Genomic DNA, 20,040 nt, shown 5'->3' with positions numbered 1-20,040 from the left:
CAAAAACATTTGTGCTAGAAAAAAAAGAACAGAAACATCTCACCTTTGTGGGTCTGGCCATCAGACTTCATCCACATCACATGTAAACTGAGTGTAAAGCAGTGAGTTGTGTTTACAGTTTTGCAAAAAGTGTGTTATAAAATTACAAACTGAATGTGCATTCAGCAAAGAATGTGCATTCAGTTTGGCACACTTGGTAAATGCATTGGCTAGTGTTAATGGTTTCAGAGATAGTGCTTCAATAATCACTGTTAGTGTTTAAGCATTCAGAAAAAACTGTAAATTCCGTTACCAAAAACCCAGATATGTTGAAGATATTTTCTCTCCCTCATGATGGAGGATAATGAAAGTTCACAGAAGTAACCTGTAAAGGTAGACCTATAAATTAGTTATAGGGTTTTTACTGATATCAATTTTGTTTAAGTATTATTAAGTGTTTAAAACTTGAAATTCACTTACCAAATCGCTAACAGAATTGGTCATGGAATTTCTGCAATTGAATTGGTGACAATGGGAAATCATAGTTGTCACAAACCACAGTTGGGTCACCTGCTACTGTCCTCTCGTCCACCGGCTGATAACTGTTTTCTTTCTCTTTCTGCCGTCTGGTGATCAACACAAGAGTGTGAAAAGTCTGGACAACCCCTCCATCTCTCAATCCAATTCATGTCACCTCTCCCAGCTCTTACTGACACCTACATTACCCATGAGCCCCCTCTCTTTCCATTTACTGTAACCAGCATCCTCACCCACTGAGCACTGACCGACACCGGACTTCCATGGACGTTGAAAAGTAGTTGAAATTTGGTCAGTCCGCCCTGGCCGGTTTGGACCAGCTTTGATTTCAACGTCCATAGACATCTGGACCTGCCTTCATTTGGCCCAAACATAGACGTCCATGACTGGGTCAGATTTGTTCCAGTCCTGACCAGACCAAAACTTAACCATTCATAGATGTCTATCTTTCACAAGTTTGGACAGCACAGTACAGTAGAGTATTTTACAGTAAAGAAAAAAAGAGTATAGTACAGTACAGTCATGTAGAGTAGAGTTCAGTACAGTACCCAGTAGAGTGCACTAGAGTTGTGTACACTATAATGTACTGTATTGAACTATACTCTACTTGACTATACTGTACTTAACTCTACTGTGTTGTGCTGTACATTACTGTACCCTATGCAATCTACTGTAGTCTACTGAGCTCTACTGTGCAGTACTTTGATGTCCAAACTTGAGAAACTAAAATGATTATGATTGGTTCAAATTTGGTCCGATTCAGACTAGGGCTGTTGCGGTGACCGTATTACCGCCTCCCCGGCAATCATGAGTCATGACCGCAGTAAAATTCCACGTATCATTGAGCCACGGTATCTCCTCTTATGCATTCAAGACATGCGTTGGTTGTACCCTAATGACCATAATGGCCTGGTACTCAAACCTCTATTGTCCCTAGCCACTCTGATGTAAATGCAATCGAAAACCACATCAAACACTATCATGCTTCCTGCTTATGGCTAGAAAGAAGCTTGTTCAGGCCAGTTTTCTCTCTGTAATTGATTATGGTGAGTCCTCCTCTTACAGAGGCTGGACTCTGTTTATCATGCATCCTTGCGCTTTATTACAGATGCCTTGACACATTGCACATTGTACCAAATGGTAGGTTGGACCTCACTTTATATGCGCAGAAAGATACATTTGTATGTGTTCATCTACAAAGCCCCTTTGAGTAAACTCCATTTTAGAATAAGCTGTAACGCAACAAAATGTCGAAATAGTCAATTGGTCTGAATACTTTCCGAAGGCACTGTATACATATAGGTAGGGATAAAGTGACTAGGTAACAGGATCGATAATTAACATATGTGATGTGTCAAAAATTAATTTAAGCAAAAAGTCAATGCAGCTACAATGCTTGTTCAACTAAAAGTTGTGGTTATGCTGCGAGACTCAGGTAATTTGTGGTTTAATACGGTACCCTGCGTCACTACTTCATTGCTCCAGACCAGCACAAGGGGGAGTTAGAGCACTGATTATGCTTTTGGGTCCCAAGGCACTACTGTGTCTCTAACTGACAATGAATGGGCGACATAAACAACATGGAAACTTCTAAATGTGCAGTTACCATACCCGGTCTGCTAGGTGGTTGCTACTTAAAATCCCCCGGACATTCACAGTATTAGGCAATACTGCCTTCTCTTCTTGTGCACCAGACGCATGGAATAATCTTCATCTAGATATGTTAGTGACACTGAATGAATTTAAAGTATTGATGGGAGACTATTACGGAGGAGTGTCATTGTTTTTTTTCCGGCTGGATCATGTTGTTGTATTGTATTGTTGTATGTTTTAATTCTGTAATGTATTGATTGTTGCTGCCTTCTTGGCCAGGTCTCCCTTGAAAAAGATACTCTGGGTCTCAATGGGCTTTTCCTAGTTAAATAAAAGTTCAAAAAAGAAAAACATACAACCAAACTGATTTATGATCTCTTTGGTCCCTCCCGAGTGGTACATGCTCTGTTGCAGCCGGCCGCGCCTGGGAGACCCATGTGGCGGCATACAATTGGCCCAGCATCGTCTGGGTTAGGGGAGGGTTTGACCGGCAGGGATGCCCTTGTCCCATCGTGCACTAGCGACTCCTGTGGCGGGCCGGGCGCAGTGCATGCTGACATGGTCGCCAGGTGTACAGTGTTTCCTCCGACACATTGCGGCTGGCTTCCTGGTTAAGTGGGCATTATGTCAAGAAGCAGTGCGGCTTGGCAGGGGCGTGTTTCGGAGGACCCACGGCTCTCGACCTTCACCTCTCTGTCTCTGTCTCACTCTCACTCTCACTCTCTCTCACTCTCTCTCACTCTCTCACTCACTCACTCACTCACTCACTCACTCACTCACTCACTCACTCACTCACTCAAGACGTTTCGGAGAAAAAGGGGTATAATTTGAACCATAAAATTAAATACAAAAAGAACTAAAGAAATTATAAATCATTTTCTTTGGTACATCAATGGTCTAGCCTTTACTCCAAAATGAAACACATTTTGAGTAATCCCCTTTGAGTGTGGACTGTATTATTATGCATACTGGATGGACTGGTAACCTTATGCTACACTCAAACATTTCTATCCACGATAGAACCTAGGCGATGCTGTATAGCCCTAGGCGATGCTGTTGGTTCATTGATTGTTTAGGGTGTCTTACAGTTAGCTTACAATTATAGTGAAGTTGTATATGGTTTTGAATAGCCTAGTATTTCAAAAAATATTTTCATAATTAATTGGTTTACAATTGACCTTTTAGCTACAAAATATCTCACCACCATGCATTTCCTTCTCTCTCTCTCTCCTTTATTCCTTTCTCGAACACACAGAGGGGCTGTCAACAGCTTCGTGAAATATGTTTCATTGCGTAAACATGTTCCTATCGATGTTCCAGAACAGATTTAACTTGGTTCCCCAAATGAAGCACTGTGTAGCTGCTGGAACAGGGCTGGAAAGTCCATGGCATACAGAGTTGGGGCGGAATATCACCTGTCGCACATCAAGAACATGCACCTCAAGTGGTTGATGTGTGGAGTGAAATAAGTGTTCTTATATTTATTTCTTAGCTGCTCATATTAAACACAGCTCCCCTATAAAACATTTAATTCCGGACAAGCAGGAAGCGCCTTCATTTACAATTCAAGTGCGTATGGATGACATGTATTTTTTTCCCCTGCCCCTGTTTCTGCCCATTTGATAATGGACCATTCTAAATCTAACTACACTGCTCAAAAAAATAAAGGGAACACTTAAACAACACAATGTAACTCCAAGTCAATCACACTTCTGTGAAATCAAACTGTCCACTTAGGAAGCAACACTGATTGACAGTAAATTTCACATGCTGTTGTGCAAATGGAATAGACAACAGGTGGAAATTATAGGCAATTAGCAAGACACCCCCAATAAAGGAGTGGTTCTGCAGGTGGTGACCACAGACCACTTCTCAGTTCCTATGCCTGGCTGATGTTTTGGTCACTTTTGAATGCTGGCGGTGCTTTCACTCTAGTGGTAGCATGAGACGGAGTCTACAACCCACACAAGTGGCTCAGGTAGTGCAGCTCATCCAGGATGGAACATCAATGCGAGCTGTGGCAAGAAGGTTTGCTGTGTCTGTCAGCGTAGTGTCCAGAGTATGGAGGCGCTACCAGGAGACAGGCAAGTACATCAGGAGACGTGGAGGAGGCCGTAGGAGGGCAACAACCCAGCGGCAGGACTGCCAGAGCCCTGCATAATGACCTCCAGCAGGCCACGAATGTGCATGTGTCTGCTCAAACGGTCAGAAACAGACTCCATGAGGGTGGTATGAGGGCCCGACGTCCACAGGTGGGGGTTGTGCTTACAGTCCAACACCGTGCAGGACGTTTGGCATTTGCCAGAGAACACCAAGATTGGCAAATTTGCCACTGGCGCCCTGTGCTCTTCACAGATGAAAGCAGGCTCACACTGAGCACATGTGACAGACGTGACAGAGTCTGGAGACGCCGTGGAGAACGTTCTGCTGCCTGCAACATCCTCCAGCATGACCGGTTTGGCGGTGGGTCAGTCATGGTGTGGGGTGGCATTTCTTTGGGGGGCCGCACAGCCCTCCATGTGCTCGCCAGAGGTAGCCTGACTGCCATTAGGTACCGAGATGAGATCCTCTAACCCCTTGTGAGACCATATGCGGGTGCGGTTGGCCCTGGGTTCCTCCTAATGCAAGACAATGCTAGACCTCATGTGGCTGGAGTGTGTCAGCAGTTCCTGCAAGAGGAAGGCATTGATGCTATGGACTGGCATGGAGCATAGCCAGATAACATACAGTAGGCCAACTCATCTGTTCTTTAAAAATAGATATTATTCATATCATTAGACCTGATTAAAATAAATAATACATTTATTGTGATGGTGTATATTAAATTGATTTACTAGACTTTTTAATTATAGATGTTCCAAAGTGGCGGAACTCATTAAAATGATAGCTAGTGTATAGAATAATACCCAAATTTGCGAAGGAGTATATTGCATATTTCTACCCTTTAAATCAAATCAAATGTTATTTGTCGCATGCTTCGTAATCAACAGGTAGAGACTAAACAGTGAAATGCTTACTTTACAGGCCCTTACCAACAATGCAAAGAGATAAAAACAAAAAACAGAAATATCACATTTACATAAGTATTCAGACCCTTTACTCAGTACTTTGTTGAAGCACCTTTTGCAGCCATTAAACCCTTGAGTCTTCTTAGGTTTGACGCTACAAGATTGGCACACCTGTTTTCAGGTGTGCACAGCTATTGTCAGGTCTCCAGAGTTGTTAGATCGGGTTCAAGTCCGGGCTCTGGCTGGGCCACTCAAAGACATTCAGAGACATGTCTCGAAGCCACTCCTTCATTGTCTTGGCTGTGTGCTTAGGGTCATTGTCATGTTGGAAGGTGAAACAGGAGGTTTCTGATACTTTAAAAGCAGATTTAACCATCCTGCGGAACGAGACTGTGCCAGCAATCACATTACTCAAAACAACAACTGCGTCACACACTACAACGATTGCAGCACTGGAGACCTCCGCAACTAATGTCTCCGATTTAACTACATCCCAAGAGGCTGAAGTTAAACGCCTTTTTGCGGATTTGAAAAAGGTGAAGGAGAGCTGTGTGAGTCTAGAGGGATTCTCTCGCCGCAATAATCTGAGACTTGTATCGGTCCCAGAGTCCGCGGAAATGCATCGCGCCATGGATTTTGTTTCAGGGCTGCTGAAGGATGTTCTTGCCTTAGATAAAAAGCCCCTGATTGATCGAGCCCACCGGTCGCTGCGCCCAAAGCCCCGGGATGGGGAGAGGCCCCGTGACATAATTCTTTGAGTGCACTTTTTTCATGAGAAGATGGAGATCCTCCGACGAGCCCGCAATACCACTCTGAGCTTTCAAGGACAGAGCTTCTCCATCTACCAGGACTACTCTCCCACTGTTTCCAGGCAGCGCGCAGCTTTCGGACAGGCCAAACGAGTACTTCGGGACCATCCAAGTGTGAAGTATGGATTGCGATTCCCGGCCCGTTTATGGATATCTCATGAGGGTAAAGACTACACATTTGAATCTCCGGATGAGGCTATGGCTCACATTCAACGTCACATCAAGAAGTCTTGAATATGCTCACAATTCAGCAACTGTTGCTTGCGAACTGTGGATAGTAAGTAACCCACCTGTGGTAAAATTATGTTTAGATATAACAGGCTAGTCTTGTATAGTTGGCGAAACTATTCAGGCTTATTTGATGTGATCTAATGTTTTGATCATCTAGTGTGCGTGCCTTATCTCGCTCACCTATTTAGTTTGTTTACACATTGTCTCAGTGACTCAAAATATTTTTGGTTATTTGTTTACTGCATCCGTTTGCATTGACCCAGTAAACAGTAAATGTCTCCTGAGGCTACACGGTTTTTGGGGCCTCACTTTAATTTTAAAAGTTTTGAGCGTCATTTATGCCCAGCAAACGTTCAACATTGCGCACACGTAGTTTTTTGGTGTTGGTTGTAAGGTGTCTCAGCGTCAACTAGACTACTATTATAATTACTATTATTTTTGATTGTCTTACTACGATTTCCTTACTTCAAATTAGATTTTTGGCTGAGAGCCTTCATACATTTGATTTATTTTCTCTCTCAATGCCTGTTATAAGACTGGGAATACAATTATATACATCTACAGGTGGTGCTTTTGTCATTCCGTTTGCACAAGGGATTCGCCTTTTTTTTATTTGAAAAATCTTTCTTTTTGCTGCTTGATCCACTAACAAAACGCGACTTTAAAGAGCAGGACTGTGGGTTTAGGTTTAAGACCGCACTCTCACAGACATACTGTGCGAAGAGAACATGTTCTATTTAGGCTTGTACCTCGTTTGGGGAGGTATTGTCTGGGATGGGGGATGGGGGGGGGGTGGGGGGCAGGTTGAATTGTTCAGTTCTAATGTTGTCATTCTGTCTTTTTAGTTTTTTTTCTGTTTTTTTTTTCTGTACTTTTTTCCAAACATTTACCACCGTACATTATTACTCTGAGACAAGTTATTCTGGGGGTTTTGGGCGCTCATTGCTTTTCCGTTCTATGCTCTAGTGACAGGGTTGAATAACGGGAATGCCCAGAGGGGCCGAAATAATGCGATCAAGTACATTTCTTGGAACACCAAAGGGGTTAACAACCCGGTGAAGCGTAAGAGGGTGTTGACACAAATATTGCATTTCTACAAGAGACTCACTTGAGGACTGGTTAGCATTTTAGGATGCGTAAGGACTGGGTTGGTCAAGTGTTCCACTCAAACTTTCCATGTAAATCAAGAGGTGCTGCTATTCTGGTTGATAAAGCTACTCCCTTTGTAGCTTCTGAGGTTATTGCTGATCCTAAGGGACGATACGTCATAGTAACCAGTGAACTGTTTTCTACCCCTCTTGTTTTGGCTAGTGTTTATGCTCCCAATTGGGATGACACAAGTTTCATTTCATCCTTTCTGTCTGCTATTCCCAATTTAGATTCTCATTTGTTGATTTTAGGGGGGGATTTCAACTGTAAAATGTCCCCAGTTCTTGACATGTCCTCACAAACAAATACAGGCCCATCTAAATGTGCCCTACTTATTCAATCCTTTCTTCAGAAATATGCTATGTTTGAGGCCTGGCGTTTCCTACATCCTACAGATAGACAGTATTCCTTTTATTCTCATGTTCATCAAACATACTCCCGGATTGATTACTTCTTTTTGGACAAAAAACTTCTGCCTAACCTTCGGCAGTGTATTTACGAGAGTATTGTTATCTCTGACCATTCACCATTAGTGCTTGAACTAGAGTTTCCCCAGTGACCTCCTATGTGTTATCAATGGCGTCTCAACCCCATTTTACTCTCAGATAAGGAGTTTGTCAATTTAATTTCTTCTGAAATCACCTTATTCCTAGAAACTAATTCAACACCAGGTATGTCCTGCTCTACCATATGGGAGTCTCTCAAAGCATACCTACGTGGCCAAATTATTTCTTATACAGCCAACCAAAACAGAGTTCGCTCCCAGCGACTTCGGGACCTGAGTGAGTCCATAGCCACATTGGATGAGAAGTATGCTACGGATCCTTCCTCTGATCTGCATAAAGAGCGCCAACTACTCCAATCTGAATTTGATGAGCTTTCTACCAGGCAAGCTGAACAGTTACTCTTGCGAGCTCGATACAAAGTCTATGAACAAGGCGACAAGGCCAGTAAACTCCTTGCGCATCAGATCCGTAAATCTGAGGCCTCACGTTTAATCCCACAAATAAGGACCTTCAAAGCTACCGCCTAGTCTTTATCAGGCTTCAATTTCATTACTACTAAAGAAAAACAAAGACCCCCTGGAATGTGGATCCTATCTCCCAATCTCACTTTTAAACTGTGATTACAAAATCCTACCTAAGCTTTTAGCCATCCGTATGGAAGGCTTGCTGCACCAAGTAATACACTCTGACCAGACTGGCTTTGTGAGAAATAGGCATTTATTTTTCAATATTAGGCGCCTTATGAATATACTGTACTCCCCAGCGTCGGAGGACCCGGAGGTGGTGGTCTCACTTGATGCCGAAAAAGCGTTTGACCGCGTTGATTGGGATTACCTAACAGCTGCCCTTTATAGATTTGGCTTTGGCCCCAAATTCATTGCGTGGATAAAGATTCTTTATTTTTCCCCCATGGCTTCGGTACAGACTAATAACCTGTCCTCTGACTATTTTCCCTTGCACCGCGGATCCAGACAGGGTTGCCCACTCTCGCCCTTGTTGTTTGCTTTGGCAATCGAACCTCTCGCCATTGCACTACGCTCTAATGATGCCATTCAAGGCATAATCAGGGCGGGCTGGGAGCAGAAAGTCTCGCTATATGCTGACGACCTCCTTTTGTTTATCTCCAACCCCGATACCTCATTGCCACGTGCCCTATCTGTTCTTAAAAAGTTTGGATCAATCTCAGGGTACAAGCTGAATCTAGGCAAGAGTGAGCTTTTTCCGGTAAACAAGGCTGCTTTATTAAAGTGCTCTTTTACAAGTTCTCAGTTTAGGATTGTCCGGGATCAATTCACTTACTTGGGAGTAAAAGCGACAAGGAAATATTCAAATTTGTTTCAGGAAAACTTTGTTGCTCTAGCAGACAGATTGAAACAATCTTTTACTTTTTGGAATTCGCTACCCCTTTCTCTTATCGGAAGGATTAATGTCATTAAAATGAATGTGTTGCCCAAATTTTTATATTTATTTCAATGTTTACCCATTTTTATTCCAAAATCTTTTTTTATTTGACTGGATCAAACATTCATGCATTTTATTTGGGATGGCAAGGTACCACGGATTGGTAGAAAACATTTACAGAAGCCTAGGTCATTGGGGGGTTTAGCTCTACCAAATTTTCAGACATACTACTGGGCTGCGAATTTCAGAGCCGTTCTGTACTGGCTGCAGACTGATCCTACTGGCCCTAGACCACTCTGGGTCCAGATGGAGTCTGAATCGTGTAAACCTGCAGCACTTTCCTCTGTGCTGTGCTCGTCTCTCCCAGTGTCCCTAGGCAAAAGGTGTGTCAACCCAATTGTAAAGCAGTCTCTTAAAATTTGGAATCAGTTCCGTTTAGCCTTTAGCCTCCGAGGCTTTTCTTTATCAGGCCCAATCAATCAGAACATTTTATTTCCTCCATCTTTGAATGATGGGGCTTTTGGCATTTGGCACTCACTAGGCCTCTCCTCGCTATCCCAATTATTCTTTGATGATACAGTGCCTTGCGAAAGTATTCGGCCCCCTTGAACTTTGCGACCTTTTGCCACATTTCAGGCTTCAAACATAAAGATATAAAACTGTATTTTTTTGTGAAGAATCAACAACAAGTGGGACACAATCATGAAGTGGAACGACATTTATTGGATATTTCAAACTTTTTTAACAAATCAAAAACTGAAAAATTGGGCGTGCAAAATTATTCAGCCCCTTTACTTTCAGTGCAGCAAACTCTCTCCAGAAGTTCAGTGAGGATCTCTGAATGATCCAATGTTGACCTAAATGACTAATGATGATAAATACAATCCACAATACAATACAATCTGTGTGTAATCAAGTCTCCGTATAAATGCACCTGCACTGTGATAGTCTCAGAGGTCCGTTAAAAGGGCAGAGAGCATCATGAAGAACAAGGAACACACCAGGCAGGTCCGAGATACTATTGTGAAGAAGTTTAAAGCCGGATTTGGATACAAAAAGATTTCCCAAGCTTTAAACATCCCAAGGAGCACTGTGCAAGCGATAATATTGAAATGGAAGGAGTATCAGACCACTGCAAATCTACCAAGACCTGGCCGTCCCTCTAAAGTTTCAGCTCATACAAGGAGAAGACTGATCAGAGATGCAGCCAAGAGGCCCATGATCACTCTGGATGAACTGCAGAGATCTACAGCTGAGGTGGGAGACTCTGTCCATAGGACAACAATCAGTCATATATTGCACAAATCTGGCCTTTATGGAAGAGTGGCAAGAAGAAAGCCATTTCATAAAGATATCCATAAAAAGTGTTGTTTAAAGTTTGCCACATGCCACCTGGGAGACACACCAAACATGTGGAAGAAGGTGCTCTGGTCAGATGAAACCAAAATTGAACTTTTTGGCAACAATGCAAAACGTTATGTTTGGCGTAAAAGCAACACAGCTCATCACCCTGAACACACCATCCCCACTGTCAAACATGGTGGTGGCAGCATCATGGTTTGGGCCGGCTTTTCTTCAGCAGGGACAGGGAAGATGGTTAAAATTGATGGGAAGATGGATGGAGCCAAATACAGGACCATTCTGGAAGAAAACCTGATGGAGTCTGCAAAAGACCTGAGACTGGGACGGAGATTTGTCTTCCAACAAGACAATGATCCAAAACATAAAGCAAAATCTACAATGGAATGGTTCAAAAATAAACATATCCAGGTGTTAGAATGACCAAGTCAAAGTCCAGACCTGAATCCAATCGAGAATCAGTGGAAAGAACTGAAAACTGCTGTTCACAAATGCTCTCCATCCAACCTCACTGAGCTCGAGCTGTTTTGCAAGGAGGAATGGGAAAAAATTTCAGTCTCTCGATGTGCAAAACTGATAGAGACATACCTCAAGCGACTTACAGCTGTAATCGCAGCAAATGGTGGCGCTACAAAGTATTAACTTAAAGGGGCTGAATAATTTTGCACGCCCAATTTTTCAGTTTTTGATTTGTTAAAAAAGTTTGAAATATCCAATAAATGTCGTTCCACTTCATGATTGTGTCCCACTTGTTGTTGATTCTTCACAAAAAAATACAGTTTTATATCTTTATGTTTGAAGCCTGAAATGTGGCAAAAGGTCGCAAAGTTCAAGGGGGCCAAATACTTTCGCAAGGCACTGTACATTTGCCTCTTTTTCTCAGCTGCAGGAAAAGTTGAATCTCCCCCAATCCCACTTTTTCCGCTATCTCCAGACTAGAAACTTTGTCAGAGCTAACACACCTGGATTTCCCAATAGGCCTGCGAATACAGCTATAGAGAGCATCTTGGAGCTGAACAAGCTTCCTAGGGGTGCAATTTCAGATGTAAATGCAATCATTCATGACTTACAGAACCCTTCTTTGGTGCCTTTAAAGACTCGATGGGAAAAGGATTTGGGGGAGGAACTTGGGGAAGATGCCTGGGAATCTGTGCTGCACAGGGTGCACTCGTCCTCTTTTAGCACTAGACACAGCCTCATTCAATTCAAGGTGGTTCACCGTATCCACTGGTCGGGGGCCAAACTTGGAAGAATATTCTCTGATTTTGATCCTACCTGTGTCAGATGTAAGGTGGAACCAGCCACACTGTTGCATATGTTTTGGGGCTGTCATAAACTGTCAGGTTTCTGGGAATTAATATTTAAATGTTTCTCTGATATATATGACACTGTTATAGATCCGTCTCCCCTTACAGCCCTTTTTGGAGTACTGCCCATGGGTACCCCCCTATCAAGAATCCAGTCGGTCACTGTTGCTTATACAACTCTTTTAGCTAGACGGCTAATACTACAGAACTGGAAGATGGCAGCTCCCCCATCTTATAAATATTGGGTGAGGGATGTGTTGTGCTCTCTGAAACTAGAAAAAATTCAATTCAATTCAATTCACGGAACCCCAAACTGTTTGATGAGGCTTGGGCTCCATTCCGGTCTTACTTTAAATAGTCCATCCTCTGATGGCATTCCAATTAATACTAAATAAGTCTGTGACTTGAGGGTTGGAGGAGCTTCTCTCTGTGTTTTTGCTGGGGAAGGCATTAAGGTCCATGTGCTTATTGATTGTGATCCGCAGATGCCTTGTTCATCTTGCCCGGGCAGAGACTGAAGTGTGAGCTTGTTTTTCCCAGTTATTTTTACATTTTGTTCACGCCTACATGAATAATCATTCTATTTTTTAATTTTTTAAATTTTAAAGCATTGTAAACCTTTTTTTGATCCAGTGGATGGTCGGTCTGTGGCCAAGACTCTCTGTGAGTGGTTGCATTTCTCCACCCTTATCCCTTGACTGTTTACAGGAACAATGATGAGGTGTTTGCTCTGTCCCTGTACTATAGGGACAGAGCAAATGCTGCCCTTCCCTTTAAGTGCCTTTTGGCAAACTCTAAGCGGGCTGTCATGTGCCTTTTACTGAGGAGTGGATTCTGTCTGGCCACTCTACCATAAAGGCCTGATTGGTGGGGTGCTGCAAAGATGGTTGGCCTTCTGGAAGATTCTCCCACCTCCACAGAGGACCTCTAGAGCTCTGTCAGAGTGACCATGGGGTTCTTGGTCACCTCCCTGACCAAGGCCCTTCTCCCTCGATTGCTCATTTTGGCCAAGCGGCTAGCTCTAGAAAGTGTGTTGGTGATTCCAAAACTTCTGCCATTGAAGAATGATGGAAGCCACTGTGTTCTTGGGACCCTTCCCCAGATCTGTGCCTCGACACAATCATATCTCGGAGCTCTACGGACAATTCCTTGGACTTCATGACTTGGTTTTTGCTCTGACATGCACTGTCAACTGTGGGACATTATATAGACAGGTGTGTGCCTTTCCAAATCATGTCCAATCAATTGAATTTACCACAGGTGGACTCCAATCAAGTTGTAGAAACATCTCAAGGATGATCAATGGAAACAGGGTGCACCTGAGCTCAATTTCAAGTCACATAGCAAATGGTCTGAATACTTATGTAAATAAGGTATGTGTTTTTCCAAAAATCTGTTTTCGCTTTGTCATTATGGGGTATTGTGTGTAGATTGCTGAGGATTTTATTTATCTAATCCATTTTAGAATAAGCTGTAACGTAACAAAATGTCAAAAAGTTAAATTGGTCTGAATACTTTCCGAAGGCACTGTATACATATAGGTAGGGATAAAGTGACTAGGTAACAGGATCGATAATTAACATATGTGATAAGTCAAAAATGCTATGCTGCGAGACTCAGGTAGCTGTGGTTTAATATGGTACCCTGCGTCACTACTTCATTGCTCCAGACCAGCACTGATTATGCTTTTGGGTCCCAATGCGCTACTGTGTCTCTAAATGACAATGGATGGGCGACATAAACAGCATGGAAACTGCTAACTGCACGACTTCAACATTTAATTTCAATGAACTGAATGATGAGGATGAAGAAGGTAAGAATTGCTATTCCTCTGTCCTGCAGACACACCTGGAATAAACAGATCTTTTTGTTACTTCTGGTCAGTGTTGTTTACTAACACTGTTACACAAAAGTTTTTATGCTAAGAGAAACTTGGACTACAATTAGGGTGTGGAAATGATTTTTCTCTTTCTGTAGTACTGTAGCCTATTCCCGACCGGCCACATTATACAGAGCCTGAGAGGCGCAGCGGTCTAAGACACTGCATCACAGTGCAAACTGCGTTGCTACAGACGCTGGTGTCACGCCTTGGTCATAGTATTTTGTGTTTTCGTTATATATTTGGTCAGGCCAGGGTGTGACATGGGTTTATTTTGTTGTGTTTCGTATTGGGGTTTTGTAGGCATTGGGATTGCGGCTGAGTAGGGGTGTAGCATAGGTTTGGCTGCCTGAGGCCGTTCTCAATCAGAGTCAGGTGATTCTCGTTGTCTCTGATTGGGAACCATATTTAGGTAGCCGGGGTTTCACTGTGTATTTTGTGGGTGATTGTTCCTGTCTTTGTGTTTGCACCAGATAGGGCTGTTTCGGTTTTCACATTACGTTTATTGTTTTTGTAAGTTTCTTTATTATTTAATAAACATGGATTGCAATAGCCACGCTGCATATTGGTCCGATCCTTGCTACACCTCCTCATCCGAGGAGGAGATAGAAGAAAGCCGTAACAGCTGGGTCAATACCCGTGCCGGCTGCGACCGGGAGACCCATGAGGTGATGGTAGGCTTTTGATTTCTCTCCCTCTAAAAACAGAAATAAATCATTCTAAATGACAAACTGGCTGTATTTACAAATTAGTAACAATGTTTTACCCCATGTTCAAGAATGGCCCTTTTCTCGCTCACTTTACGTTATTTGAAAACGAAATCATCTCCAAAATATTGTTATTTTAAAACAAAGCTATTATTATTAATTATTATTAATTTAGAATAATATAAAAGCCCCTTTGTTACGCTCGTCGATGGAAGGATCGGACCAAGGTGCAGCGTGGTAGGCGTACATTTTAATTTCTTAAATGAACACCGAAAAAACAACAAATACAAAACGTAACGTCTAGTAGGGCTAAACAGCACAGTACCAAAACCTATACAAAAGAAAATGAAACATGACATTCTGGGCTGCTCACAGGCAGCTACACAAAAACAAGATCCCACAAAGCACAATGGGGAAATGGCTGCCTAATTATGATCCCCAATCAGAGACAACGATAAACAGCTGCCTCTGATTGGGAACCATACCAAGCCAACATAGAAATACAAACAACCTAGATAGGAACACCCCCGCTAGTCACACCCCGACCTAACCAAAAGAGAGAATAACAAGGCTCTCTATGGTCAGGCGTGACACCCTTAGATATTCTCACAGATATATTATTAACCTTGTTTTCCACAAGCATAGCAGGCTGTAAATTCTGCAAATAACGTTTCTAGCAGGACAATATATATGTTATCCGGGTCGGAGCAGGTGAACCCAAATACAGACTCCCACGAGGAGACAAGGATAGGAGATGGGGTGCAGTCCAGGGAAATCTCGGGCAGGTAGTAGGGAATCCATACTGAGGCTGAGGCAGGGAGCAAGGAGATTAGGAACCGGGTAAGCAGATTTGGAGCGGAATCCAATGAAGCAGTAGAGCGGGATCCAGGGCAGGGAAGCAGGACTGAGGAGATGAGGGACTGGAGACAGGTACCAGAGTCAGAGCAGACAGGATGAGTAGAGGCTACGATCGGGCAGTGTGGAAGTGGCAGGGCTAAGTATTTGTAGGGTTCTTGATTATAGAACAGGTTGCATGCTCTGCTTCCAGCACACCTGTCACCACTCACACAATCACACACACACACACAATCACACACACACACACACACACACACACACACACACACACACACACACACACACACACACACACACACACACACACACACACACACACACACACAGAGAGAGAGGGAGAGAGCACTGGGGTAGTGGTGGTAGGTTTAGGAAGGTCCAGGATGAGAAGTAGAGGGCGTGGCAGGAGCAGATGTAACAATATATTGGTCATGGCTCCCGAGTGGCACACAACTCCAGTTTTATCCACTGAGATAGTGGTAGGCGCACAAGGTTCAAGGTACGAGGGCAGGAGGCACGGGACAGGCCACAGAGCAGCGCACAGAAGACGGACCTAACCCATGGGGAAGGGAGGAGGAGAGGGAGGGGGGGGTGGACCTCCACCCCGCCCCACTGAGTAGCACAGAGCAACACTTTAATGGATATTGCCTTAATAATGGAGCTGACAAGGGTACTGTTCCCGCTGTTCTTTGTGCCTGTCTGCACGTTCAATCTAAAATAATGTAACTAATCATGGCGCGAACAATTCCCTTTATATATGAATTCGGAGGGCAATTAAAAAATATATAATAATACGGTCCGGAGTCTTCAGCGACTGTCTGGAGCCTCCAGCGACGAGCTGCCTCCAGCGGGGGTTCCCAGTCCGGAGTCTCCTGCGACGATCTGCAGTCCGGAGCCACCAGCGGTGGTTCCCAGTTCAGAGCCTCCAGCGGTCTGGAGTCTCCGGCGACGATCAGCGTAGGGAGCGGGGGCTATGTCCCGAACCGGAGCCGTCACCAAGGGGGGGGGGGGTACTGTCACGCCATGACCTTAGAGATCCTTTAAATTCTCTATTTGGTAGGTTTATGTTTATATTTCTTTGTTGGCCGAGTATGGTTCCCAATCAGAGGCAGCTGTCTATCGTGGTCTCTGATTGGGGATCATACTTAGGCAGCCCTTTTTCCCACCTTGTCTTTGTGTGTTGCACTCCTAGCTTTACGTTTGTTGAGTTGTTTATTGTTTGTTGGTGGAACATTTAAAAATAAAGAAAATGTAGGCCTACCACGCTGCACCTTGGTCTTCATTTAACGACGGACGTTACAGATGTGAAAAGCGCACGTTTGTAAATCCCAAACTCTGAAAGTAATCGGAAAGATGGATACAAATTATTTGTGACATTGTGGTTACAATAAAGAATGTAAACAGGATGTAAACAAGATGCTGTGTGTTTATTTACAGTAGTGATGGACAGCTAGAGGCATTTTGAAAACAGGTTATCAAACACTTGTTTTCCCACACTTTTTCCCTGCCCCAAACTCCACCCTTAAACAGCTCATTTTTGAATGGTAACTGTGTTATCTAAAAAAAAAAGTACATTGCGACTAAAGAGAACAGATGAAATGGACATCATCGTTTTCATCAAACCAGTTTCTTTCTATGGTGCTATCCGTTCCAGGGTTCGGACCATAACCACCAGACGACTTGAAAATGAGCCGGAGCTGAGGTATTTTGGTTTCGGTGCATTTTCTTTAAAAAAAACGTATATAGCCTCTCAATGTGTACACATACTGTGTAATAAAATCGATAATGTACTAAAAACATGAATGTGTTTTTGCAGAGCATACAACCATGCCGACAACCATCTGGGGAGATCAGTGAGCAAAGGGCTGGACAATGGGCCACACTGAAAAAAACGCATGTTTGCCAAGAAAGTGTTTAGTTTTGCTCGATTCTTAAAATGTGTACTCAGAATTTTTGAGTTGGAGTCACTTTCAATTCTTAATTGATATATCGTTTCTATCATAGGCCACTGTAATCGATGGCGGCTCAGGGCGGTACCATTCTGCTCATCTGATGAAGGCGCACATGGATCAGATTCAAACTTTGAAGACCGAGATTGAGTCAATGAAGGCAAACCAGCAGAAAGAGAAACATCTGAGGGCAGAGATACGGGCGACAGCTGATGCATTGTTCCAGAGCCAGGCGTTATTGGCAGAGAGTCACTCGTCATTGGCAGAGAGTCAGGCGGCATTGGCGGAGAGTCAGGAGGAGAATGACGCGTTTAAGAGGGTGAGGAAAGAGATGGAGTCACAATCCATGCCAGGCAACATACCTGGCAACATACCTGGAGTCAACATACCTGGCGGATGCGTTAGGTCGTCGGTTCACTCTGGCATTTCCATTCCTCTTCTCCCAACAGAACTTGACAACTGCTCACCGGGCACAGCAAGGGCCGTACGGACCGTTATGCTGTTCTGCTATTCCAAGGATGTGTAACCGAAGAGAGATACCACGGGTGGACATGGAATACCAACTGGGATGGATCCCGAGGCAAATGTGGCTTACCAGTGAACCTCCGGGTGTTCATCATTAATACAGTGTCTCAGAAGTTTCTGTCCAAGACTGATGCAACCTGAAAAAGCTTTAAAGACGAGTTAATGAGTACTTGAGGTCACGAGAAAGTCTGCTCTCCCTTAAGTAAGGGAATGTCGGATAAAGCATATACTGTACAGTACTGTATTTCTTCATCAGCATCTTTATGCTTTCGTTAATAAAATAATGATGGATCCATAACGAATTACAATGGGAATAAATATCACTGAATTACAAGAACATTGGAACAGGCTAATGAAGGTAATAGGCTAATGAAGGTAAACAAATTGTTGCTTCCTGGAAAATATTATTTCAAACACACACGGTCACGTTGTACAGCTCCATTATGGCTATTAGCAGGACACTAGACTTGCCTAGAAGGAGGGTAGGAGGAGAATTCTATCGTCAAATGTATTTTTTAGTTGGGTTGGCTGTATCACAACCGACCGTTGTTTTCAGTTTAATCCACCAGAAAAGACAGAACAAATAATACAACAATGTTGTGGTTAAACTTAAATATCATAATTGATAAAAAAGCATTTATCAATCTGAACCTTTAACATGTGGAAGGGGGAAAAAGTATTATTATTATGTATTACATCCGACCGTGATTGGGAGTCCCATAGGGACAATTGGCCCAGCGTTTCTCTCCCTCTAAAAACAGAAATAAATGTTTTGGCCTTAACAAATATTATTTTTGCCTTTATTCAGATTACAATCGCTCACTTTCGTTTTTTTGAAAACAAAATAATCTCCAAAATATCGTTATATTTAATCAAGTTGATGGCACAGTCATATAACCCCGGCACCAGCATAAAACTGAGTGACTCACTCGTTCATGGATTTGGATCAAAATAAATAAGTACCAACATTTTTTCTGATAGTCTTTAACAAAGACATGTTTTAGTTATCCTGAGCTGGACACCATGTACAGTAATATAATAGCCCATTATGGGCTATTAGCAGGACAATATACCTTTACCAACACCTCTCTGTTTTTTGCTACTTTGTGCACGGCAATTGATCATCATCAAAAACTTTGGATGGGGCCTCCCGAGGGGTGCAGCGGTCTTAGACACTGCATCTCGCTCACTCTAGGTTAAATGAAAACAAAATAATCTCCAAAATATCAAACATTTTTAAACAAAGCGATTATTACTATTATTAATTCATTTAGAATTATATAAAAGATCCGATTTGCAATAACGAAAAATGTAATTATTGGCGGAGAGTCTGGAGGCCTACCGTAAGTGAAATGAGTCTCACTAGTGCTGACTAACGTTCTGTTAAAAGTGGTGTAGGTCTCATTTATTTAAAAAGCATATTGAAGCAATAAGATTTTAAGCAATAACTTTTTCAGCATTATTCTTGCTGCTATGAGACAAGCATGGGGACTGGTTGTCGCGCCCTGACCTTAGAGCCATTTTATTTCTCTCTTTGGTTAGGTCAGGGTGTGATGTGCGGTGGGCATTCTATGTTTTGTTTTCTATGTTTCTTTATTTCTATGTTTTGGCCGGGTATGGTTCTCAATCAGGGACAGCTGTCTATCGTTGTCTCTGATTGGGAATCATACTTAAGGTAGCCCTTTTTCCCTCCTTTCAGGGTGGGTAGTTAACTTTGTTAGAGGCATCATTGCACCGTTAAGCTTCACAGTGGTTTTGTATTGTTTATTGTTTTTGTTGGCGACATTCTAATAAAAAGGAATATGTACGCTCACCACCCTGCACTTTGGTCCACTTCTTTCGACGGCCGTAACACTGGTCTTGATTAATCAATGAGATTTGGATTTTTTTATTTTCACTGAAACTTCATTTGGGTATTGGTTACACTACAATTAGGGTATGGAAATGTTATGCACCTGTAATACTCGTCGTCATAAGGAAGAGTGGACCAAAGCCCAGCGTGGAAAGTGTTCATGATCTTTATTGTCAAGAATCACTCAAGCAAAAATAACAAATCCAAAAACGAAAGCGTACAGTTCCGTCAGGCTCAGATACTAAACGGAAAATAACACCCCACAAAACCCAAACGGAAAATGACAACTTATATATGATCCCCAATCAGAAACAACGATAGACAGCTGCCTCTGATTGGGAACCAACAAGGCAAAAACAACAAAGAAATAAACAGATTCTCCCACCCGAGTCAC

At 42.9% G+C, this 20,040-nt stretch overlaps 1 protein-coding gene across 2 annotated transcripts in view; it reads left to right on the top strand.

Moving 5' to 3' along the window:
* The window catches only part of mpp7a (membrane palmitoylated protein 7a), a 261,584-nt gene that overhangs the window by 55,685 nt on the left and 185,859 nt on the right, over positions 1-20,040 (top strand). The gene's annotated exons all lie outside the window — the stretch shown is intronic.

The sequence above is a fragment of the Oncorhynchus tshawytscha genome, linkage group LG29 (genome assembly GCF_018296145.1).
Source record: "Oncorhynchus tshawytscha isolate Ot180627B linkage group LG29, Otsh_v2.0, whole genome shotgun sequence".
In the NCBI taxonomy this organism is placed as follows: Eukaryota; Metazoa; Chordata; class Actinopteri; order Salmoniformes; family Salmonidae; genus Oncorhynchus; species Oncorhynchus tshawytscha.
This window is presented reverse-complemented; position numbering and strand designations above follow the sequence as displayed.